The sequence below is a fragment of the Pieris rapae genome, chromosome Z (assembly GCF_905147795.1).
Source record: "Pieris rapae chromosome Z, ilPieRapa1.1, whole genome shotgun sequence".
NCBI classification, from domain to species: Eukaryota; Metazoa; Arthropoda; class Insecta; order Lepidoptera; family Pieridae; genus Pieris; species Pieris rapae.
This window is the reverse complement of record NC_059534.1, coordinates 2,951,359-2,977,936: the sequence shown is the minus strand read 5'-3', so window position 1 is coordinate 2,977,936 and position 26,578 is coordinate 2,951,359. Positions and strand designations below refer to the sequence as shown.

The following is a 26,578-nucleotide window of genomic DNA, read 5'->3' as shown; positions in this document are numbered from 1 at the left end:
ATTATTATAATATTCTACACGTTATTTCACTTTAGGCGAACTTTAATTTAGAATTGGTTCTGACAACAGCTATAAAAACCTTCACCATCTTGGAACAATGTACGCTAATTTTTCCTAATCAAGAATTTAAAAATACTTGACCATTCTGGAAATGTACTCTATCTATCAACACCCATGGTTTGCTCATATTATTATAGTAACTGGCAAAGTCAAAACACATAACTTGAAAATTGTAGATTGTTATTTTCTTTGGTTCCAAAAAAAGCAAACTTTTAGTATGCTTGTTGCAAAGCAATATGTTTATATTGCGATGCACGGAACGCGGTCTAGAGGAAGGATCACGCACAAGATTGCTTGTAATCTATTGTAAACAGTTTTGTTAAATTGGCACGCAGATTGGAGATCGATCTTAAGATATGAATCAATCCAAGATTGTTTCAAATCTTAAAATAAGGATACATCATTAATGTTGGGTCTTAATTATATTAATCCAGTGGATAACTTTTTATGTGTGACCTGAAATTGGTTATAATTTTTCTTTCCTAAGGTTTATACTTGACAGCTGTAAGACAAGCTTACAGTACCAATTTGGTGTTAATACGCATATTGAAACGTTTATATGCATTCCGTAATACTATGGGAACACTGGTTTCCTCTTGTGTAGCGACCCAAACTAGGCCTGAGAATTATTCTATCCACTTTAAAACAACAACAAGGTTATAAAGCATTTATATATATATATATATGTTTACTGAAGTGCGAAATGAAGGTGAGTTAAGTCCTTGAAACGGGGAAATTGTCAAATATCAAACGATTCGTTGAAAAAATTTACAGGTCTTCTCTGACAAATTGTATAGTTTTTTTTTGAATTATTGAATTGAAATTCAAAAAATTTGAATTTATTGCTTTAATGGAAATCGTATTAAACTTACGTTTTTGGTTACAAATAAACCGTTATTTTTCTCTTTCTTTTCTGAATCACTGAATGTCATTTATATAGGAATATTAGGTTCAACAAAATGCGATGTAGACTGTATTTATAAAATTTATACGAATAAAAATACAAAAATATATAAGCAAGCTTTCTGCGCTTTTCATTGAATGCTGGATACATCTAGTTATTCAACAAATATTAATTACCTACACTTCTCGACGTACAGTCGAACAAAGGTTTATTGCTACGTCAGAGCAATGCAAGCGGGACACGGGAATTTGTTACACTTCTTGTTGAAATTTCCATGAAAATCACAGTTAAATCGTACGCCGAGAAATGTTTTGTGCTAAACGTATTCTATTAAAGCATTACTGACCATCGAAAATATCATCAAAAGACCAAGACTATTATTACCGCATACCTACTATGCTCATAAAATCTTAAATTAAATGATCACACGTGGATAGGCTAAAACTAACCGGAATTGGTACTCATTGAGGGCGGAATCCTATTGTCTGAAACGAAGATTGTAGAAATCGCAGGGCTTAGAAAAAGTAGGACAAATGCTTCCGCAATTATAATGCGTTTATCTAGAGCTATAAAATGTCCACTTTCACTCTGTTAATTGTTCAACAACAATGCGAGCACACTAAATTCTCATGTTACTTATATTACGTAGCTCGAAGCCGCACCTCTCATGTTATTTTATATATTATGGCGCCAACTAAAGCAGAGGACGGCTGCTTCTGACGGCATATCTCGTCTTCGCACGGATGTTTTAAACACATATTTTGGTAATAAAAATAATAATAGCTTGTTTTAGTCAAGCATAATATAGCATTAAAGAAATATGATTTAAGTAGTTAAAAATATACAAATCTTATTATAAAGTTTATTTTACAGTAATACGGAGGCTTCTGTGACTTTGTTTCTTCTTTGTCTATTAGTTTGTTTTTTTATTATTACTATTTTTGGTATTGTATTGGTTTTTTTGATTATCATATATATAAAATTCTTCTGTTCGACCAAATCTTATGAATTTTTTATGCATATTCAGTAAGTCTGTGAATCGGCTACTATCGATCTTTCAACCCCCTTAATAACAAATCCAAACCCCCTATAATTTCAGCCCATCGTATTTTTTAGACAAAACTTTTTGTTTTTATAAAATATATTACATATATTTTCATTTATTAAATGAAATAACGAAATTCGCACAATTAATGTTTAAAAATACAAATCACAAAGGCATTCGGCATTTTTTAAATTTTGGTAATTATTTTTTGCTAAAACAAATATAATTAAGATAATTTCAGCTTAAATCAGATAAGTTACAGAACAATGGATAGTTTATTCAGTAATTTGACGGATTTTAATATCGCTTTGGTCAAGGTGTAATTCATTTTGCTACGAAAACGAAGGAAGCACTTACAGGCCCATTGTTTCAAACTAAGCTGTCATATTGCTATTATGATTTGTTCTGAGCCAATGTTAGGGATTTGAATTGCCTTGAACCACGGGTCTGCTGAATACGACCAACCCAACACAACTTGGTACATTCGTAAAGGCACACCAATATGTTTATTAAATGTCATCTAACCACTGTCTCGATGCGTTCGAAGTCTAAAGTGATGTACATGTAATTTCTGTAAAACACAAAATAAGATATGTGGTAATAAAAATGTAAACAATTAAGTAATTTCTGCAAGCAATCAAAATGTGCCGCAAAACAAACGTACACACGGATTTTAAAATAGACGTACAAATTGCAAAAATAATGCGTTTGTGATATGTTGGGTACACAGTCCGTCTAAGCGTACCAGTTTTTTTTTAAAACAAGTACGGAGGAAGAACTTTCATCTTATCTGTTATCGGTATTGTCAATACATAGTATAAAACAAAGTCGCTTTCTCTGTCCCTATGTCCCTTTGTATGCTTAAATCTTTGAAACTACGCAACGGATTTTAATGCGATTTTTTTAATAGATATAGATAATATTTAAGATAGAGTGATTCAAGAGGAAGGTTAATATGTATAATAATATCCATTAAATAGTGGAGAAGTACTGTTGTTTTTGAGGTTTCTAATGTGATGTCGTAAATAATTAAATTTTTTCCGCTTACATTGCAAACGCAGGCTGAACCCTACGAGTTTTATCAATATAATGCAATAATAATAATAAGTATTGTACACATTGAAAAGGTCTACAAAAAAGTCCGTGATAGTATATTATGTCTCTTATGGATAACCCACATTTTTATATACAACGTTCACAGATTTTCTGTAGTGTATTTAGTATCAGCATTGCACCCGTGCGAAGCCGGGGCTGGTCGCTAGTATTGTATATAACATGTTGTATTACAATTCAGTCAATTGAATATTTAATGAAAAGAACGGGACCAATCACATGTTGACAGATCATGAATCACAGATCAGATTCTCATCTTTACAGATTTACTCCCAAACCCAATAACCTATCTCAATAGATGTTTAACAATTATTAGACAGCCGCAAGGCTCAAGTATTTCCTCCAATATTGTTTTATTTGGAATAGAGACTCTTGGGCTTCAAGGGCACAGACGCTTATTAAAGATTTAAGTTGGCGCCTGGTAGATAGTACTAGTGACGCCAGAGTTGGTGATGTTCGCTCAACGAAGGAGTATCGCAATACAACGAGGAAATGCTGCCGGCGTTAAAGGTACACAGCCACAGAGAGAATTTTATTTATTTAATTATAAGTAATCTAACAGCTTATACTTATACATATTATAATACAAAACACAATAAGATACACAAACAGATAAACAATATATGAATATAAACAGAAAACAAGCAAGTGCATTAATAGAAGATACATTAAAAAAAAACTAAAATAAACTGAAATGTAACATTTAAAAACAAATAATACTATAATTTAAAGGACTGATTAAACAAAATTAGAGTCTGACCGCTTCTTCAAGTACTTTTTTTTTAAATTTTATTAAATTTTCTATTAATTCATACTATGTCGGTTAAGAATATTGTAAATAATAAACAATTCTTTTTTTTAAGTAAACAAAATGATATAACTTTTAAATAAAAATAGAAATATTACACACATAAGAGAATAAATTCAATTAAATGTTTCTAAACAACAGTTGATTTGACACAAATTGTCATTACTATACGAATAAATTGTATGCGAGCTGGTTTAAATAATAAGTCTTGAGCAACTTGAAAAAAACATTTGTTTCTCAAATTATATGGAGGTACTAACAATGAGTTTCCTTTACACGTACAACACAGTGTACACACTTGAGAGTGAGTAAAGTAATTCCGCGTCTTTTTCGAAAGATATATTCTTTTAACCAGTAATAAATACTAAATATGGTTGATAAATAATATATTTTATTATGTTAATTAATTATTTTTACATAAACTGCGATTTTTGGGTAAACAATTGATTTTCAGTTTAATTAAAAATAAGGTTGATTACACACCTAGCCTAAGAGACTCCTGTCAGTAACATAATATAACTTTTGCTTTGATATTAAAATCCTTACGTTGCCTTGACATTTATTATATAAATAGAATACTTAAAATATATAATCAAGTAAGATATTCATTAAAATAATATACTGTCCAGTACAACTTTAGTAAAAATAAAGTACTTATATAATTATGATACCGTTTTTTTTTTGGGTAGTAAAAAATCATGCTAGTAAAAAAAGCTTCGGGACGTAACGGCTTAAAATAAAATTAATTTAACATAAGTGTTGCGGACACACACCAACAATCTGTGTATAACATACACAAAACTGAATTATAACAGCCAATTATGTTCAATATCTCTGATAAGTTTCGCCAATGGCAAAATTATACAAACTGTAGCACTAAACGATGCACTGTTGCTCAAGCAATGTAGACATTGAATACACAAAGAGCCGTCGGAAAGACAATTTTCAATTCACAAAGAGATTAGAGCGTTGTTAGGTAACAATGGTTAGAATTTGTGAATATATTTAATGTAGTAATTGTTAAACCATTTATTTTTCTTTTCATGTAAATAGTCTTAACTGAAAAAGTTTTTATTGTTCGCAGTCATTGATAGTCGACGATGCGCTCTGTGCACCACATATTTAATCGGTTTCTAATTTTATTATTAAAATTATTTATTTATTTTGTTCACTGCATGTAGAGGGAGCACTTGGCCGTCAAAGGCAAAGCCCAGGTTCATAACAGCTTTACCGCCTAATACTGCGCAGCATATAAACATAATATAGTTATAATTTTACTAAGAACATGACGTAATGTATGGAAAGTATGTTACGTGTCTGTAATTGTAGGTTATAAGTTCACGTCTCAAAACAAAGCTTGAATTACTATATTATGATGAAATATACCATAGTTCCGGCAATCTTTAATAGCCTTAAAGTCAAGCTAATGGCATTGAACAAAAAAACTGATTTAATATTTATAAGTGGTTTGGTTTCTATATTCTATATACATATATGTATAAGTCATTGGTACCATCTCAGATTTTTCATTATCGAACGAACTCGACCATTAAATAAATGTTTTTGTTACATGTCAATGAATAAGTAAATATTATTTTATTTTAAGAATATCATAATATACAACTAAGCTTATTGACAGCCTTTTGTCGTTGGTCAAAAATGGTAGTACTGTAATGTATAATGTTTTTTCTGTAAGCGCCATCTTTCGACAATGTTACAAAAGATGTATCCCTTTGTTATGCTTTGCGGACTGCGTCAGTATCATCATTCGCTATAATCACAATACGTCGGTAAAGCAGTACATTGCATAAAAGCATTTTTATGAATGGTAGAAAATAGATGTCTCTATGTGTGTGTAGCAGTAAACAATATTCTATTTAATATTTATTAAGAGTAGTGGTAAAAAATTTATAGAATATTTAGAAATAAAATACTCTTGACAGTTAGATCTTTTTGAATGAAATAAAACAATATTGTCACCGGTTTTCCCATAGTTACCAAGTTACTTTAATATTGGAGTAATAAAAAACATGAATATGCATTAATTATAAATATGTATATTGATTTTTAGAAATGGAACAACCGATAAGTTTTATCAAAGATATCTCATAGATTATTATGCTCTACCAAACACGGTAGAGCGGGATTTCTTTACATTCTGCCGCAAACATTGCATGGTGTGCTGTCGATAAAACAGTTTACTGTATACGCTTATTGAAGGTTAGTCAATTTAACACAGTGCTAATGTGTGTAAATATTCTAGTATAATTGTAAAGAATGGAATAATAATATTACCAGCACCATTTAAACAAGGAAACATAATATAACAAGTGATATTAGTTTGAATTAGTGAGAATAAAATATCACAATGTTTCTTCTTATTACAACGTGAACGTAGATTTTGGCCCAGGTGAGTTTTTTTCTTATTATCTATTATTCTATCAATAAAGGCAAGAAAAATAAGGAACAAGCTTTCGACAAAAAGCAGAAATTTGAAATAAGAAAGAAGAAAAAAGGAGTTAAGAAAAGAAAGGAATTTCCAGGAAGGTCAAAAAGAAAGGTTAGAATGAAAGGTGATATCTTTCGTAAAAGGGGAAGATTGCGCAACGTTATCGTTCCGCACTATAGCAGGCTCACAGATTCAGGCCTTGGTAAAATGAATATACAACAAACTTATTCGATTATGCAATGCTATGAGTCAAATATGAGTAATCAGAGGAAAAGAAAGAAAAGCACCATATATAAAGTTATACTTAAAATTCCTTTAAGGATACAAAGCCGAGACTCGTATGTTCAGTTCCATTTATGAATAACATACATTGTCGAAACATTTCATTTAATATTGAGCGAAAGTTATTATTATACATACATCAATATACATAAATCATTTTATAAAGTGAAAAACGCTACTAATATCGTAAACAATAAGTGGAATGCCAGTTCAGCAAAATATCATATGTTAGCTAGTTGATTGACCTACTGTGAAAGACGTCACATACAATGAATATGATATAGATATCAAATTATCGAGATACGGTTGCATTTTATAATAATTATATTTAACCTAGGTAATGGTTTATTCACCAAAATAGTATTGTGCTTTTTATGCTCATGATAGTTCTCAGTATGTGCTCAAAACATTTAGTGGATAGGTATTACAATCATGTGAAGATTAGGAGACGTCACGGAGCAGTAGGTGTCATCGGCAGAATCAGCAACCGGTTTCGCAGTGGCCTCAGGAGAAGCCACCCGGGACCGGGCTCCAGTTTATCTTAGTGCTAGTGATAGTGCTGTGAAATTGTGTCAGAAGTGTTAATATAAGTTTAAAGACTTTAGTGTCCTAGAGACTGTTAAGCATACAATGAATTGTTATTGTAAAGCACTACATATTCATCTTGCACTTTTTGCCTGTGGGAGTATGTACGAGCCAAGGCTGTACATTTTGCTCACTTAGGTTTTCTTAGTTTTATAAGCGTGATGTTTCTCTATATACGTGCCAAGGCTCACACATCATGCTCAGTTATAAACGTGAAAATATTTAAATGTATGTACGTGCTGTGGTTGTTCACTTGGATTAGTTATAAGCAGGACGATTTCCTAAATCGTCGGAGTCACGCCCCGAGAGTATAGCCGTCCGCAGGCACTCTCTTCATCTGCATTAAACTAAGTCATGGGAGTTACACCCCGAGAGCATAGCCAGACGTCGGCACTCTCTTCAATTGTTTAATTATAATTTTATTATAATTCTATTATATCGCTCATATTCTATTGTTATACGGAAGTGGTGAATATAAGATAATCTACAAATCTTCTATTATTTCTACCACCTGATGACCCAGGAACCGTACAACCCTCTCTGATCTATGGTTTCCCGTATATAATTGAATCGGTGCTTCTAACAAAGGCTTAGACAATACTAAGCTGCGATTTAAGTTTTTATTCTTTTGAGAACACACGAACTGAGACAAACTTTCTTTTTCTTCTGGTTCTTGCTTGTTTTGTAAGCAGTTCATGCTTTCGACACCCACGTTATCATGATGTGATTTATCTTCTCCGATTACTTTACAACCAAGTTGCGTTTGCTGTTCTATGGATTGCAATGATGGCTTGCTAGATTCAATAGATAATTTACTATCAATGTTCTTCTTCGTACACAAATTGGAATTAAACGTATTTGTAATATGAATTGAAGAACCAGTCATTGTATCTTGACCTTTACTTTGTTGCAGGGTCACTCCTACTCCGGAGATGATGCTATCATGCTCCATTCTGTCTGACATCAAAGATTTTACTACGCTTTCTGCTAATTCGGCAACTCCTCCGCCTTGATAAATATCTGCACTTATACTGTGATTATCCATAGGTAATTTACTACCTGTTTGCTTCTTAGTATACACATTGGAATAAGAAGTATTTTTACTATGAATTGAAGAACCGGGAAGTGTAACTAGACCTGTACTTTGATGCAGGGTCTCTTCTACTCCGGAAATTATGCTATGACGCTCCATTCTGTCAGAAATTACAGAATTCGCGACGCTTTCTGCTAATTCGGCTACTCCTATGCCTTGATAAATATCTGCACATACACTGTGCTCGTTCTCATTTTCTCCTAAACGTTCTTCCACTTTTGCCGGAGACGAATAATTTCTCTTATCCGATTTATATTGAAATGATCGCTCTCTTCGCGTAGAATAATAATTTACATTTGAATTAAATAGTGCATGGTGCAATATAGTATTATGTTTTTGGGAACAAATCTTACATCTTTTATGCGAGAAGCAATCTTCCACGTCATGCTTAAACAAACAATTTGTGCAAAGCTGCAATCTTAAAATGGTATCAACCCTTTCATTAAAATCTTTTTCTAACAATGATCGACAATTAAACAGGCCATGATTAGACAAGTTGCATAATTGACAACGTTTTATGTTATTTGTATTTCCTTGACCTTGGTTATCGAAACGCATCGACAGCGAATTTTTGCTGACGCTAAAATTTGATGTAGGCCACCGTTGTTTTCTAATTAAATCTTTCCGGATTTGATTATTAGCTGCTTGCAAGGCATATAATGAATTTTCTGAATTATGTGAATCCCTAAGTATCGGTGATTCCATACGCGTTTCTAGAGAATTCTTCTGCCAGTCGGTAGCATGAAATTTGCGATTCAACTCTCTCCTTTGGCGCCGATATTTAGCTTCCTGCTCGTAATATTTATTCTGATACTCCGAGTCAGATCCATTAAGAACAGTATTTATTTGGATATGGGTTTCAAAAATTAAATCCCATCGTAATTTTATTCCTTCTAGTACATACTCAAGTTCATCTTTTTCGTATGCCGAATATGCCTTAGATTGTTCCAATATGCTATCCAACGACCTAAAATAAGCTTCTTGCTTGCGAAGCAACTCTTCAGTTTTCGAAACTTGGAGTAACTTATCCATTATGCTTGTTAAAATGCTCAATGAATGCTTCTAATCATTCTCAGTAAAATTATGCTCGAAATGAATGAGATAATTCTCAGAATTAATAGTGCTCAAAACAAATGGAAAGGACTTACTGCTGTAGCTGCCTCCCTCTGTTGAAGATTGACGTCCGTTGCCTTCTTCTAGGTTAAAAAGGACGCCGATATACTGTTGACCACTCTGGATCCTTATAAATGTTGGGACAGGACTTATTTCACTTGCCTCCCTTTAATAACGATTTACGTCCGTTGCCTTCTTCTAGGTTCAAAAGGACGCCGATATACTGTTGACCACTCTGGGTCCTTATAAATGTTGGGACAGGACTTATTTCACTTGCCTCCCTTTAATAACGATTGACGTCCGTTGCCTTCTTCTAGGTTAAAAAGGACGCCGATATACTGTTGACCCCTCTGGATCCTTATAAATGTTGGGACAGGACTTATTTCACTTGCCTCCCTTTAATAACGATTGACGTCCGTTGCCTTCTTCTAGGTTCAAAAGGACGCCGATATACTGTTGACCACTCTGGATCCTTATAAATGTTGGGACAGGACTTATTTCACTTGCCTCCCTTTAATAACGATTTACGTCCGTTGCCTTCTTCTAGGTTCAAAAGGACGCCGATATACTGTTGACCACTCTGGGTCCTTATAAATGTTGGGACAGGACTTATTTCACTTGCCTCCCTTTAATAACGATTGACGTCCGTTGCCTTCTTCTAGGTACAAAAGGACGCCGATATACTGTTGACCCCTCTGGGTCCTTATAAATGTTGGGAAAGGACTTACTTTCACTTGCCTCCCTTTATTAACGATTGACGTCCGTTACCTTCTTCTAGGTTCAAAAGGACGCCGATATACTGTTGACCCCTCTGGATCCTTATAAATGTTGGGACAGGACTTATTTCACTTGCCTCCCTTTATTAACGATTGACGTCCGTTGCCTTCTTCTAGGTTCAAAAGGACGTCGATATACTGATGATCCCTCTGGATACTTAACACGCTGCTCTCCTCTTTTCTATTGATGCGGATGATGGTGTTCTACTTGCTTGATGACTTCACAAACCAGCAGTGGGATGTTTTTCCACGGCGCCGATCTTCAGGAAAACGGAGAAAAACGCGAACGCGATCAACTGTACGCGAAAGACCCGCTATTCCCGGATAGCTCGAAGGACCAAAATGTACGGTTCCTGGGTCATCAGGTGGTAGAAATAATAGAAGATTTGTAGATTATCTTATATTCACCACTTCCGTATAACAATAGAATATGAGCGATATAATAGAATTATAATAAAATTATAATTAAACAATTGAAGAGAGTGCCGACGTCTGGCTATGCTCTCGGGGTGTAACTCCCATGACTTAGTTTAATGCAGATGAAGAGAGTGCCTGCGGACGGCTATACTCTCGGGGCGTGACTCCGACGATTTAGGAAATCGTCCTGCTTATAACTAATCCAAGTGAACAACCACAGCACGTACATACATTTAAATATTTTCACGTTTATAACTGAGCATGATGTGTGAGCCTTGGCACGTATATAGAGAAACATCACGCTTATAAAACTAAGAAAACCTAAGTGAGCAAAATGTACAGCCTTGGCTCGTACAGTAGCTTAAGTATAAATGAAAGTGCATAAAATAACTACATTAATTTAAGTATGTGTGTTACACAAAGTAAATGGGATAAAGTTTGCTAAAAATAGTTATGTTTTATTTCAAGAATATAAGGACACAAAATCGTACGTATATTTCCATGGTGTAATGATTAATGAATGGACATTGATTTTATTTACGTCACTACTCTACATAACATATTACACTGTATTGTTTTTTTATACCGACTGTTTTACCAACTTCTATGAATAATTGCAACATAATTTATTATACAATTTATTATACAATATTTCAATCTATAATTTACTTTATTTAGAGTTATATATAGAAGGCAAATATTCTATCAATATATATTTCCATTTAAAAATATTATTTAAGAAATAATGATTAGTACTAACTAACATTACTAAACAAAATTTTTAATTTTTTTTTTAAAAACTCTATTTCGTATATACAATATATATATCTAGCCTATAAGACGTAGGTATGTATGCGGTTTAAAAAGATATCTTGCTTTTTGTGTTGACGTGATTACACACGTATCATTCAGATCGATTCAGATTAATAAATCTGGTAATACACCTTTAAGTTGTCCCTTTAAAAATCCAGATTAATATGTATGTATCAATTTAGTTTAATTTGCTAACCGAATTAAAAAAAAAGGATATCACTTCCACGCGTTATTTTTTGTTTAAGCAAACGTCCTACAAGGTCATTATCAATTTGTCTTCATAATTCAGTTACAGCTTAGTCATTCATAATTCGAATTGTCAGCCAATTGGTCCCATAATAAGGATTTTGTAATCAAGTCCCTTATATATAAGTAGATGGTTCATTAACCTAGATTGATAAATGAAACGCTTTTAGATACAGGGTGACAGAGGCGATTGTATTATAAAAGTTTTAGCGGTATAAAGGAATATCAATTAAATGTTAAGATTTTATTGATTGATCAAGTATACAGTATTTGGCAGTAATGTACAAAGTAATAATAAAACAATTAAAATAAACATAAACATTTCTAAAGTGAATATTTTTCGACCTAAATGGTGCGTCATTTTTAAGCTCTAAATATTAATACATACTCTGATAAACTGTCGAACGAGGCATTCGCGAAGTCTCTGAAATGGAAGAGCCAGTGATTATTCAAATTGGATCTTCATATAAATTAATAATTTATCGTTTTATTCATGATTCTCTCTACATGTTACATACTTATTTGTCATGAAATTATGACGTTATTTTGTGCTGTTTTGTGTTTTGTGGTTTTAAACAAGGCAAAGTTGCCCGTTCCAAACGACAGTTTCATGTGGAGAAGAATGGGCGAGAAACTCCACACTTATTCTTTTAAAATATAATTTACAATATTTTCATTAATTAGTTAAATAGTTATGTGACGACCTACCTACTCCTAGAATAAAACTTCTATACAGGTCTATTATTGTATTGTTAGAATATAATACGTCAAAAAACAATAAAACAGTGTGTGCGATAAAAATAAAATATTTACAGTTTGTACTATTATAAAACAAAAAATAACAAAAATTTAAATTTGATCAGTAACCAAATCAAAAAAGCATAATGATTTTGCCAAGGCTCTATGATTTTCATATAAAGCAAAGGACCAGCACGTTTCAAATCCCCACATCCCACTTTCGAGTCATCCTTGAGGTCGTAAGTGCGATCCCCGGCTTTACAAAAATGGAGTATCTATGTGAAGCAAAACATTGTGAGGAAACCGGCTTGCCTTAGACTTGACAAAGCTCTATGTGGCTTTTGAGGCTTTTAACCGTAGGAGGCTGATCACCTACCTGCCTATTCGAGTGACCTATGGTCATGAAATAGATCTGTGGCCCAGACTTAAAAATTTAGTAGCGACACCGGTTCATCTATGTATCATGTTTTCATTTATTTATCTTCATATGTGTGTCTATATATGCTAACACGTGGATCAGTTTGACGTAAACTCTAATGGCTGTGGGTTCAAAGCAGAATCAGAATGTTTTTAAATACATACCTTTTATATAAAATGAACTCTCGCCCTGCTGCGTCTGTCTCAAACGCGAAATACTCCAAAACTATGGCAGGGATTTTTGTAGGGTTTTGACCAATTAATAGTGTGATTCCTGAGGTAAGTATATATGTATATTTCATTTTGACATATTGTTGAAAAGGTCCTAGTGGATATACTTAAAATAAAATTAATATAGATATATATAGGCGACTGTTAAACGTATTTAACTTTGCTATTTATGTCTCATTCAAATTTCGAGAGATTCTTATTTAGTTCAAACCAAATATGCGTCGGCTATTATTTTTTAAAGTTTTTCAAGACCTCTATATATCCCTTCTGTAGTCGGTCAGTGAGAAACCTCTATAAAAGGCATACTAAGGCATATAAAGAATTATTGTGGTGTTAAATATTTTGACGTGACAACGTCTTATAATTCGATGGAGACGGCTGCACGCACGAAAAAATATGACGCATGCGGCGTTAATTCACTTATGACGCATGCGGCGTTACCTCTGTTCAATTAAAGGCTTGAAGTGCAAGCGAGAGCACGGAACGACCGACAAAAAGGCACAAACGGCTGCGGTCGGGAGCGATCGTTCGTTAAAAAATTGACATAATTGCATTTATGAGTATGAGTATACAAATGAATGTAACTTGAACAATTTAATTGTGATTTCCATTTATTCCATCTCTATATATATTCATAAAAATATCTATCAAACAAATAAAATTAAAATTTTCTTTAAAAAAATGCAACCATTCCATTAGTATTTTCTTATGACTCAGGAAACGATTTTACAGACAACCGTCTTTAAAATGTCCTTTTACGTAAGCTCTTTTTTTAGTCGTTAACATATATTTAATTTAATTATATTATTTTGTTATTACATTAGTATTTACCTACTGGCTCAAAAAAAAGGTATTAGAGACATTTGTGGACCAAACTATCTTGTCGCGTACCATTGTTTAAGAAGCTTAACATTTTATCTCTTCCCCGTATATTTTAGAAATGTCCTTATTCGTTCACAAAACATAATTTTATAACAAGTTTTAAGTCAACGGGAATAGACATCTGTCGAAGTAGCAATGGGGAGATTGGCTGTGCCAAAAATAAATTTGGAATTGTATAGGAAAAACACCTTTTGTATCAAGGTTTATAATAATTTACCAAAACCATTAAAAGATCTTCCTCTAAAATCTACTTAACGTATTACTTACGGAAAATTATTCTAAAAATAATTATTTCCGTGAAACATTCTACTTTGATAACGTGATATTTTATCACAACAGATAATATTTTAAGAATTGAATAATTCGTATGACTCATAATGTATGTAACCTCTATGTAAAATTCCTTATCAGACAAATTTGCACGCCATTATGTGTGGTAGAATATGCTAACTACTTAGGCTGATCAGCGAAACCAATTGGTTTCCTGGGACCCTGATACTTCCTCATCTTATCCGGTTCACTTTTGACAGAGGGGACGTGATCGCTATGTAGGAGTAGTATTAGAAGTGGCAGATGATGCGTTTCACGACGTTTCGCCATCGTTACGTATTAGAGGTCAATCTGCTGACTTATTGACTGAACCGTCTACGGCAGACATGATCTGGTCAGTCCCACGCGTAGGTGACCTATCGCGCGGGCTAGTGTCTACCTTCCCTAGGACGCCCAAACGTTCTATGGACTCATCACCACGCCGAGATACGTGAACGAAGAATGTAAGGAGAGATTGTACTGCTGAGAACAGACGCCGTTTAATACCAAGTTCTTGATGTATCGAAATGTTTGTCTGCAACTCGGTCCACAAAATCCCAAGCATTCTCCTCCACTGGAAATGTAGTGCACATTTCCAGAGCGTCTATTTTCTCCCTGCCAAATCTCGCAAGGTCCACGTTTAGCCGCGTACAGGAATGTGGGGAACATAAGTGTCTTCACGAGCCTGGTGGCTTTGGCAAACTGATGGCCCACTTGTTCGATCCTGGAGAGAAACTCTTTCAACTTGCAAACTGGTTGTAATCAAAGTTGTATCATCTGCGTTCAGGCAAGTTCGCAATCTTTTAGCCACCGTAACTGTCTGTCCAGTCTTCTAGGAAACCTGGCACATGCGGTTCGAATTCCAGTCGCAAGTTGTTTGCTATCTGTTTAGAAGGTTGGAGACGTAAAATATTACATGACTTAAGAGCGCGAAAATGCTATATTTTTTTTTATTTAACTTGCTTTTTACCATTACACCTGAGCAGTTGGCTAAAGCGTGCGAATCTCAACCCTGAGGAATTTTCTTTCTATTTGCGTAATTGATAACAGAACAGAATCACCTACTTATAAAAAAAAATGTTCAGAACGATTGAAATCTTAGGCCAATATTCATGTGGAGTTGTAGCGCCCTTACGAGCGGGTTCTTTGTTTACTTACTGAACGGATAACATTTATTAGCTAAAATTACCAATTACTTACATATATTTTTGATGTAAATATACTCCGAGACCACAATTTTAACCGCTTTTAAGGTAACCTGTCAAAAATAATATATGTACATTGTCTTTCCGCCATTGCATCACCATAAAAGTTAATTAACATGAGGTTGAAATGTTTTAACACTTATATTCAAGGTTTTTCAAATTAGACTCGACTGAAACGGTACTCCGTTTAACAATACTGAATTCAATTTAATCCCAATATGTGTATTATGGAATGTAAGATACACGTATAACTTATTTCACTTTATTAAATTTGTAACAGTAGATATTCTGGCACATCGGCAAAGAAGACAGAAGGTGTAGGCCGAGAGAAAAAGCCGGCGTAAAAATCTCTCTTTTAAAATATCAAATCATGATACAATACTATGGTAAACATAGAGTAAAAACCAAATAGGAGGGAAATAAAGCCCGTTCTTTATTTATATTAAATTACAAAATAGAACGGGGAAAACTGCACCGAATTTGCATACATACTTCGGGATATATATCGCTATCAGAAGTTGCAAAATCCGATGGATCCAGATGTCATGATGTTCTTGACGTTTCGAACTCTGATTAAAGAAATATCTATTGCAATAGCGTTGGCGCACATACAGTGCAATTATATATTCTGATATTCGTTGCCTAATTAAAGATATAATAATTTAGGTAAATACTAAGTATATATATATACACCACAAAGTACCCAACAAAGTACTTTCTTATATGGCGTGACTGATTCTAACACACGGTGTACACATAGTAGTATGGGCACAGAAGTGAGGTTGGAATGGCACTTTTTAAAACGAAACAGGCAAGATATGAATGGCGGAAACGATTAAAAAAACCCTTAGATATGTATAAAAAAATGAATATTAAAAATACGTCCATGCTTTGAAAACGACGTTCCTTGCAACGTCATTTTCAAAGCATGGCATATACTTCCAAACTAATTTAACTTGGGGACAAGAAAAGAGCCCACTTTTAATTAAATGTCAATCGTCGGTCGTCAATAGCAATGTAATGTAACACCTTCATGATTGTATTAGATTCTAATCTAATACAATCAAATACTAATAGTATCAAATTTACTTTAACGGGATGGGTTCTTGGGAATGTAGTGCATGAGTTCCATTCACTAACTTCTCTGAATGAATGCACGAGAAACTGAATCATGTATGACTTCTCACAAACATTCTACACGTACCATCCACGCATATTTGCGATAACATTTGTAGATTTTTAATTTCGAAAAAGATCTGAACTTCCGTCGGGCTTTGTTATTCGTTAAAAAAACATTTTAATCACAAAACATAGACATAGCTCACTGATGAATGATTGTATTTTCATTGTCCTAAACAATTATTTAAGAATTATTAGTTACTGTTGCAAAACTTACAAAAGAGTAACAAAAAATTTTCTTCCATCAAGAAAACAGCGTAGCAATTCTAAAAAGGCCGTTAATGCACTTGTGAGCTCTCTGGCAGTATTGTAGGAGTGTCCATCACTATCACTTAAGATCAGATAAACCTCTTGCGCGCCTGCCTCGTGGTCTATATTAAAAGATTAAATAAATTAAGCTGTTCAGAATTGGTTCTCTTTACTTAAGAACTATTGTTAGTTTTCGTATTGGAATAATTGCTTTGTGTTGAAAATTTTATAATCGAATATAACATCAGCCTACAATACAATTCCGGATACCACCTGTTGCCTTCGTACTGGAGACTTCGTACTTTTGATGTGACGCGGTAAGGCTGCCGGTAGTTACTTTTAGGATAGGTAGGATCCTAAGAGCTTTAGATAGGCAATTGAATCAGCCCAGTTGAGTCATGTTAAAGGTGTTTTCAAATTTATTTCAAGTTTGAAGAATTCCGTATTCATATAATATGTAGTCTGAACTACCCTCGTTTTTTAATAATTAATTGTCCTTGATATATGTAATTCATTATAGTAATTATATATTTTGATTTATGTATTCTATGTAGTATTTATTGTGGCGCTCGGCTCGGAATGAAGAAAGTATTATTTATCTTGAGAAGTAGTTCGATTGTTTTAGCCCGTTGTCAACGCCTTGCCTCCATCGTCACCAGGTCATCTGTCCACCTATTTAGAGGCCGGCCAATCCAGGCCGTTTTTGCCCAGTCTGTCATCCGTTCTTGGCAAAGAACAATCCGAGGCAATGTGCCCCTTGCCCGTTGCAATAAAGCTTCTACGTCCTTTTTGTTAGCGTGACGTTGACAAAGTCTCAGAGCCTGAAGTCATCACTGGTAGGACGCTCTGTTGGAAGACGTTTTAGTAAGAGGGAGTGAAGTCGTTGATAAGACATTTAAATTTACTGAAGGCAGCCCATCCAAAGCGTATTGCCTAGAAACAAATAACTATGACAGTTTGGGGTAACGGGTGACGGTTCCAATATTCAAATCAAATCAAAAATAATTTATTCATGTAGGTAACATAATGTACATTTATGAAAGTCAAAAAGGAAATAGAGGTACATTGAATGCTTCTAATTTTACATTTACTGCCAGTTCTCAAATTAAGGGCGAACGCAAGAGAAGAACTGGCAATAAAGTCTCCGCCACTCTTTTAAATCTCCAAGTTTTTTTCTTTACGTACGTATTCATTTATTTATTACAGTTAAATATATAAATATATTGTTATATGCATATAGGAGTAATAATAAATTTCTCATTAAAATTTAATTATGAACCTCGATATAACGAAACAGCTCAAACCGCTTCCATATCATTTTCCTGGAAATGTTTCGTTTGTAGGCGTTATGTTATGCACACATAGGACGACCCAATGGAAAAATAGTTAATTTGTGCAATATAAGATGCAAATTCTCATTGGCAAGCAGCTGCAGGTGGATAATCAGACTATAACGTTAGTGCATAGAGTCCTTTTCTGTGATTTACGGTATTGCAATAATACGCATGCGCCTATTAGTTATCATTTTTAGTTTTTAAATACTGAGGTAGTTAGTCTGGGACCGCTCCGGTAGCAAGTCCTTTCGGGTGCAATAGGTGCATAGTGTCGTGTACGAGTACTTCATCAAGAAAGGTAAGTTCTTTGTTTGAAAAAAAATTAATTTATATAAAAATAATTTATTGTTTTTAATTATTTCTTATTATATATTCTCATAATTTTACGTGATATAAAAAATAAAGAGCAACGGGTTTTTCGGTATTAAGCAACTTTTTTAGGCAACACATCAATAAAAAAATTCCCGTGAATTCTCGTATTACTGTTTTAATTTTAATATTCAACATTTGCGGTCTATGTACAAATTGTATGAAATACTCAAAATAATACATTTAAATTTTGGCTTTTAAACATTTAAGTAATTGCGCCAACAAAAAAGTGCCGTAATAATAACACGAAATTCTAAGTTAAAGCAACTCGATTAATAGTAAATCAATTTAAAATTAAATAAATGATTTTTGCAACTTCAAAAATTGAAATTTAAGTCAATTTAAAGTTTTGACTGCGACCACTGGAAAATCGACAAACTATCAAGCGATTAAATAAAATCCTACGATAATTCAGAAATGTTAATTGTATTTTGAAAAGAATCTAAATTAAATAAATGCGTTCAGTTGAAAATCAATTTAATAAATTAAACAAATGATTTTTACAACTCCGCACTTCGGCCACTGCTAATTCGGCAAACTGTCAACCGATTAATAAAGATCCTACGATAATTCCGATATGCTAATTATATATTGACAAAAATCTAAATTAAAGACACGCGTTCAGTTTTAAATTAATTTTAAAAATTATTTTTACAACTCCGTACTTCGGCCACTGCTAATTCGGCAAACTGTCAACCGATTAATAAAGATCCTACGATAATTCCGATATGCTAATTATATTTTGACAAAAATCTAAATTAAATATACGCTTTCAGTTATAAATCAATTTTAAAAATTAAATTAATGATTTTTACGACTACGGAGTGCGGCCACTGCAACTATTACAAATGTTCAAGCCGAAATGCTAATATATTCCTTTTAAACGAATTTTATCCCTAAAACATTCTTTAAAATAAGGAGAATTACACAGTAATTTAAATAACTGTCGAATTCTACTACTTCATCACTTTTTTGATCTGAGAGTTAAAAATGTTAAAATTCTTATATTATTTACTAAAATACATATGCGTTAAAAGGCTAAAGAATGTCTTGAAAAAAAAATGCACTTAAATTTTTTTATATTTTATTTCAATCGCTCCGAAAAAAGTTGATATATTAAGTTAAACTAAAATGTATGAAAGTGTATGAAGATCCTATAACTTTATTCGGATAGGAGCGCTATAAATTGTTCTAAGATCGAGATCTTTAACGTTCAGTTATTATACTAATATATGATTGCAAAACCCTTTATCATTGATATGTACGCAAATAATAAAATATTTCCGAAGGATTTGTATACACAATAAAATACACGGATCGTAGATTACCAGTCCTCCCTAGATATTAAAAATTGATTAAAATATTTGCCAAGACGAGGATTTATTGATAACCGCATGATAACAGAATAAAGAAACCGAAAAACAGAAATTTATCTTAAAAAACTTATTCAAAATGATCTTTCGTTAGAATTAAAAGTGAACTTTAACGTAATATCTTCATTTGATTAGTCCTAATTTTCCTGAATAATCATTGTTTATTATTCTTTATTATTCGAAAATAATGTTTTGTGTTCAGAATTTTTTTTACATTATTATCAGCGCTGACTAATCTAAAATAAAAGTACACATTGTTTTAAATACTCGCAAAATTATTTATTTAAAATAAATAAGTGACGCTATAAAATTTTCAGGTCGGAGCTTGTTTTCTGTTTCTCATTTGTCACTCTTATAGTCAAGTAGGTGATCAGCCTCCTGTGCCTGACACTCGCCGTCGACTTTTTGGGTCTAAGGCAAGCCGGTTTTCGCGCGACTAATTCGTATAATAGCAAAGTCATATATTTAAAAGAAGTAAAAAAGTTAAATATTGTGTTCCTCTAATCCATTATTATTATGTATTTTCGTGTAGTAGTTCTTGGAAAGGTACATTTACTTCTTGGAAATTCAATAACATAAATTTTATTACCATCAAACTAAAAAACAATTCAAAAAATAAAACAAATTTAAAACAAAAATACTGTGTATTTATTTGTTATGTTCAGGTTTTAATAAACGATATAACAATAAATAATATAAACATTATTTACAAAAACATTACAAAAACAATATTATAGCTATTGTCAATGTCCGATTTATTAATGTAATAATTATACGTTGATAAATTTTAATCCAGACAGTTTACAAGTCATAATATTTTGTATTGTTAAGTAAACGAGAAATAAAATACTGTTATCTAACCCTAGATTAAACCATAAACAGATTAACGTAGAACGTCATCGGTCAGCCTGGTTGCTATGGAAATCCAATTATCACACTGAAATAGAGACGTTGGACACGGAACACTGAAAAAGGAACACTTTTGGCGCGTTCGGGCTATAGGGGAAACGGACACCTTAGCTCGTTGTTGTGAAAGAATATTGATATGCATAAGTTCATACATTGTTTATAGCTATTTTAACTCCGCAGCGTCCCAGACTGCATTGGAAACGGGATACCTTTGATAATCCTGCGCTGTTGCTTCCGAATGGTTTATAAACATTAAATATTTTTAGTAAGTTCAGCTCGCTTACGCGGCTTCCATTAAAAATATACAATTCTCTTTATCTGATCTGTTGTTGAATAAACACAGTACGTACTGGTATCCTACGACTTGTTTATTTGAAAGATGCAAATAAACCCCTGGTTAGAAAACTTTAACTTCATCCGTTTTTCTTTTAATAAATATGATCAACCGTATCGTCACTCAATCATATTACCTTCATTAATTCTGCATTTGCGCTACCACTACCCTATGCTAAGGCAGCCAAGACTCTATTCTTAGTTTCGTTATGCTTTGTATCCGTAAGATGAATCCAAAAATAAATTCACAGAAACACTTAATCTACAATCCTCTATCACAAGTAACTCACTATCTAGTACAAATATGCGGTGAATTTTTATCTACAATCGTAGTCAGTATTTACTAAGTACCAACTTTGTGGACGGAGTTTTAGACATTTTTAATGATCGTTATTAATTGGTCTCTTATTTATTTAATAATACTTAACTTAACTAGAGCCTAGTTCTATCAAGACAGAATACGTCCCATGAATAAACTGTCCGAGTATAATGTATCTATTTCGGCAATCTTACTCCCGCGGCTTTGTCCCAAACGCTAGGAACATCGTCTTATTTCATCCGATCCCAAAAAAAGGTTAACGCTCAAGTCCTTAGCAGTACCGCCATATAGCCGTCATCCCTTTGTTCTCTTCTTTCTTCTGTACCTATAGGAGCACCAGCTGTTTAGTGACGATCAGTGGTGATCTCACACACCGACGGGCTGATGCTGTAGAGTCCTAGAGGAAGGCATTGGCGTTCAGTTTGGGAAAGCTTTCGTTCAGGTTTGTCACAAGCTCTCAAAAGTTCCAGTTTGTGTACGTGAAATTGTGCGAAGAATCTCTAGTTTTTGTTCGTTGCCGACGGTAAACTGGGCTCAACTTAATTTAGTCTGAATTAACCCGACATAAGTTCATCGCTAATAATAATCTCTCCGTCTTATTATTTGAAGACACTTCCCTTAAAGCCTCAGCCAATATCAGAATTCACGTTGTTGTGACGTCATATCGAGCGACGTCCAGATTCGCATTCATTAGTAGAGTAAGGCTCAATTAGCCGCCAAAAAACTTGTTGAGGGCAGACAGGTGAAATGGTACTTGACTTCGTGTAATATGAAGTACTGTACCTCTGGTCAGGAGCTCCCTACTACCGGCTTCTTCGTTTTTTTAATCGGCTTGATCGGCTTTGCGTTGTTATGTTGGTTCCCTCAGCATCTTCTACGCCATTTAGTGCGGGGAGTGCTATGAAGAATTGTTCGGACTAATACCTGCAGCTAAGGACAAAATGCTAAAATTTATCCTTTCCATGTCAACGCCTGGCGTTTCCACAATACAGCGCTTTTTAAAGCACACTCCATCTCTTTCTGACACGATACGACTTAGGGCCCTTCAAGAAAATAACGTTTCACTTTTTAGGTGCCGTAAATACTTCTTGCTGCAATAACAGCAGGGAGTGCTCACACGTCTTTTCCTCTTTTACCGATTTTTGATGATATACCTAACAAATACGTTATAGCATAGGATTCGATCGTACAATAATTCATAGTAAGAGTCTAGTTACTTGCCAAGGATGCCAACAGGCTCGAATTTAATAACGTGGAATAAGTGATACCATGATGATCTTATGTTCCAAAATAAACGTATTTGTGATTTTGTGATTTGTAACTTACCACATGATACCAATGCATATGTATAAAACTGAATAGATTCACACGGCTTATTCAACTTAAGTAATAATAGGAAAGATAAACAATCCAACAGGAATGAATTTGTTAGAACTTATGAATGCGATGTAGTTTTTATGAAAACAACCAGCCCTCGGATATTGCAAAGCTATTTGCTGTTTTTATTATTTTACGTTAGCTTATAGACATAATTTTTCATATGCGTTTTTCGTGTATTTTGTTAGTTCAAAGCCATGTTCACATGGCAGAGATTCACTGTAATTTTCATACTAATTGTAATTTAATTAATTGTACACATATTTATCGAATAATATCAGACGGAACATTACGTATTGTCGAATTGTAGAAATCAAAAGTAACGGCATATTATGTCTCATCTATACTTAGATTGATTTAGTTTGGAGTAATTCGGTGGGAGTAATTAGAAATTTGTAGAGCTAATTATATTCATCAGTGGCCAGGTTGCCTCATCTGTTTTTTTTATATATAAACAATATAAATACAATTCAAAGAGGCAGAAAATTATATATTTTTATTTGTCGACACGTTTGAAGCGCTCTTAATATAAAACGTATCAATGTTGACGGACTATTTTTCTCCGGTCGTTCGTAGGGGTTCGAACAGCCAAGCGTGCATTTAAAAAAAATATTATAAAAGACTTTAAAAGTGAGTCTCCTAGATTGTCTGACTTTTTGATGTTTTTAAACTTTGACAAGGTTTCTAAACACCAGCCTTAAGGCAAAACTAGAGCAAATGATATAGTATACCTGATTAAAGTTTTTAAGTGGTGTCAATTGAGCAGCGTTACCATTATATTATAATCCTCGCTATTAAAAAGTTTGCCACGTGAGCATGAGTGTTGAATAACATCAACATGAGTGTATTATCATCGTGGAAAGTCCGAGCGAAAGTCAATTATTCATACAAATTACAGCAATCTAGTATGAAAGCCTAATTATTTAACTATGTTAGACGTCCTGGTGGACAGAAAAAAACTGTCCAGTTTGTGTTTCCACCACACCAACTTCTTAATATTATGTATGTATATATAACGAACGAATAAATTATATGTTCCTCAGGGAAAGTAATTTTTACTAATTATTACCTCCCCAACATAATAAGCTTTTTCTTCTTCCGATGGCCTTTCATCTTTAACTACTGTACTATAAACAAAATTATCACTTACATTTCAAAAATCACATTACTAAAAACCTCAAACAATATCTTGTTAACCTGTCCTATACTGCTACAAAAAATATTCTTGTACAAAAATAGTTTAAATATGAATGTGTTGTGTAGAAATAATTAAGTAAAATACTGTTTATATGTTAAAGGAAGAACACAGGGAATCCTAGTGTGGGGGCCAGCGCACTTTACTTTATCTAAATATCCTGTATATTGCGTCTAATAAAGTTTTCCTTTATTTCTTTCTTTCTGTATTATAATGAGATATATCTATCCTAATTAGGTTTATTGCATTTTGTGTTGTCTAATTGTTATTAATGTTATATAATTCATTGTGACCACAGTTTGTTAGGAAAAGCACTCATAGGCTTATAGTGTAGTCTAAGTGGGACTAACAAATGAATACATATTATATAGAACATTAATTGTACGTAGTGGTGAAACCATCTCTTGTGGTTTTCGAACGACCAGGCAGACACGGCCGGGTGCAATTTTGTATGTAGAGGTAATTAATTTTATGATGAGGAAAAATATGTAAGGATATATGAGGAAAAATATGTAAGGATATATTATTAGCTAGTTTATTTTAGGAAAGAACTTACTAACAATTAATTTGTTAAGAGTTACAGTTTGCTCTAAAGTCAGGGCTAAACAAAAATATTCTGAGACTTTTCGACTTTAACAGATATATAGTTTGGCGCCTAAGGGTCTGTTTCACAATGTATGGGTAAAGTACGAAATAGCTATGCAACACATAAATTATTCGGAAGATAAAAGTTCCGAAGAAATTTCGCGCTACCTGACAGTCGTGAAACGCAAAAATACTGTTTATCCTACCAATAAGTATTAAATAGCTTATTTGGAACTTATCCTGTAATTTATTAGCAAAGATTGTTTTTCTTTATTGTTACGGCACAGTAAAACAACTTTTTATTAATTATACAAATGTATAATTAATAAAAAGTAAACATGAGGGTACCCTTTCTTTATAATTCTTTAATTAGGCTTTGTTTTCAAAACATTAGTAAGAAATTTCAATGTATATTTTTATTTTAATTAAAGACGACAAAACACTTTTTCACATCTAAAAGCTTTAAATGTAAACAACCGGAGGCAAATATACCTGGAATCTATTTTATTTAAAAAAATCTATCTCGATGATGTCGTTGGCCTGTCGTGATAATTATAATCCTTTTATCCAAACACCCTGCAGGGACGTATTGAAATTCAATTTTTAAGAAATTGAATTTGAATACGCTCAAGTAACATGAAGAGTAGGTATTTTGAAACTAGAAAATATTTCTTCATAGTAATCTTATATATAATTATTCCTTCAACATATATGGTTGTTGGGCAAGAGATGGACGCAAATTGACATGTTTGTCTGACAATTCTAAAAAAAATTAAGAAAACGTTTGATTTACAGCGAATTCATACCTCAAATGGTAAATATATGCGCTGTATAGAATATAAAAGATTTAATAAGTATATATGTGTTATCAAAGGAAAGGAGAGCAAAAAACACGTCGTTCGCGGCTCGCCTTGGTTCTCCGGGGGACATTTTATAACTTGTGGAAGTCTCCAGGGCATCTTTGAAACTGCCTTATACAGTCTTGGTTTCATTATGGTCAAACCATAATGAATTTGATACTCCTTAATTGAAAAGTAATGCATTATTAAATGCATTTCAATTTCTTATTACTTAGCTGTTTTAAAAGAAAAGCCTTTAGAATAAATATTATAGAAATGGTACCCTCATGTTAATTTTTTATTATTCATATTCATTATAACAAATTTTGTATAGTGCGGAGATAATAATTAAACAATCTCTACGAAGAAATTATATAATACAAAACTTTTTTTTGTTAAAAAAGGCTCAGGATTTTGATTAGTCCTATCTTTAGAGCAAGCTGTTACGATAAGCAAATTCTTAGCAAATACGGACATTTGTTTTTTGTTGTTTCGTATAACTTTAAACATAGTATAACTTTAGACATTAAAAAATAATATTCAATATTTTAATACAATGCCAATGGTCATTGCAGTACTGGCCATGCGATTACTGTTAAGGTAAATTAATATAGTCTATCAATGAAGTCTATTAAAGAATTCAGAATATGATCTGATACCAATGTGAATTACGACTGATGTTTCAGTATGCTTTTGTTGCCGCATTTCGCAGAATTCGCGTGTAAATTAATTTCTGATAATCGTATGTGAAACGTGTATCAATTCTGATTTTGATATTATATCGCGGACAATTGAATGTGCAAATAATTTAAGCCTCGAATTCGATGTTTTATCTATCTTATATATATATATATACATATATATATATATTAAAGTTTTGATGTTGCTTGGACTCACAATGCCAGAAGGCTAAGGATGCAGGTGGAGAGGTTTTCAAATACTGCTTTATTTCTAAATCTCAATCGGTCTCTGTCTTACATCTTCTTAAAAACTATTTATGCTAGGGTACTATTGATAAGTTGGTGTTCATT

The 26,578-nt window shown here is 33.1% G+C and overlaps 1 protein-coding gene across 2 annotated transcripts in view; it reads left to right on the top strand.

Annotated features, from left to right (window-relative positions):
* The first annotated feature begins 6,046 nt into the window (after positions 1-6,046).
* The window catches only part of LOC111003402 (alpha-1,3-mannosyl-glycoprotein 4-beta-N-acetylglucosaminyltransferase A), a 46,232-nt gene continuing 25,700 nt past the window's right edge, over positions 6,047-26,578 (top strand). The window contains exon 1 of one of the 2 annotated variants that reach the window (XM_022273880.2): positions 6,047-6,150. The gene's annotated coding sequence lies outside the window, so the exon portion shown is untranslated. Of the gene's footprint in view, positions 6,341-26,578 lie in introns of both variants that reach the window. The other variant, XM_022273878.2, reaches the window with a different exon arrangement.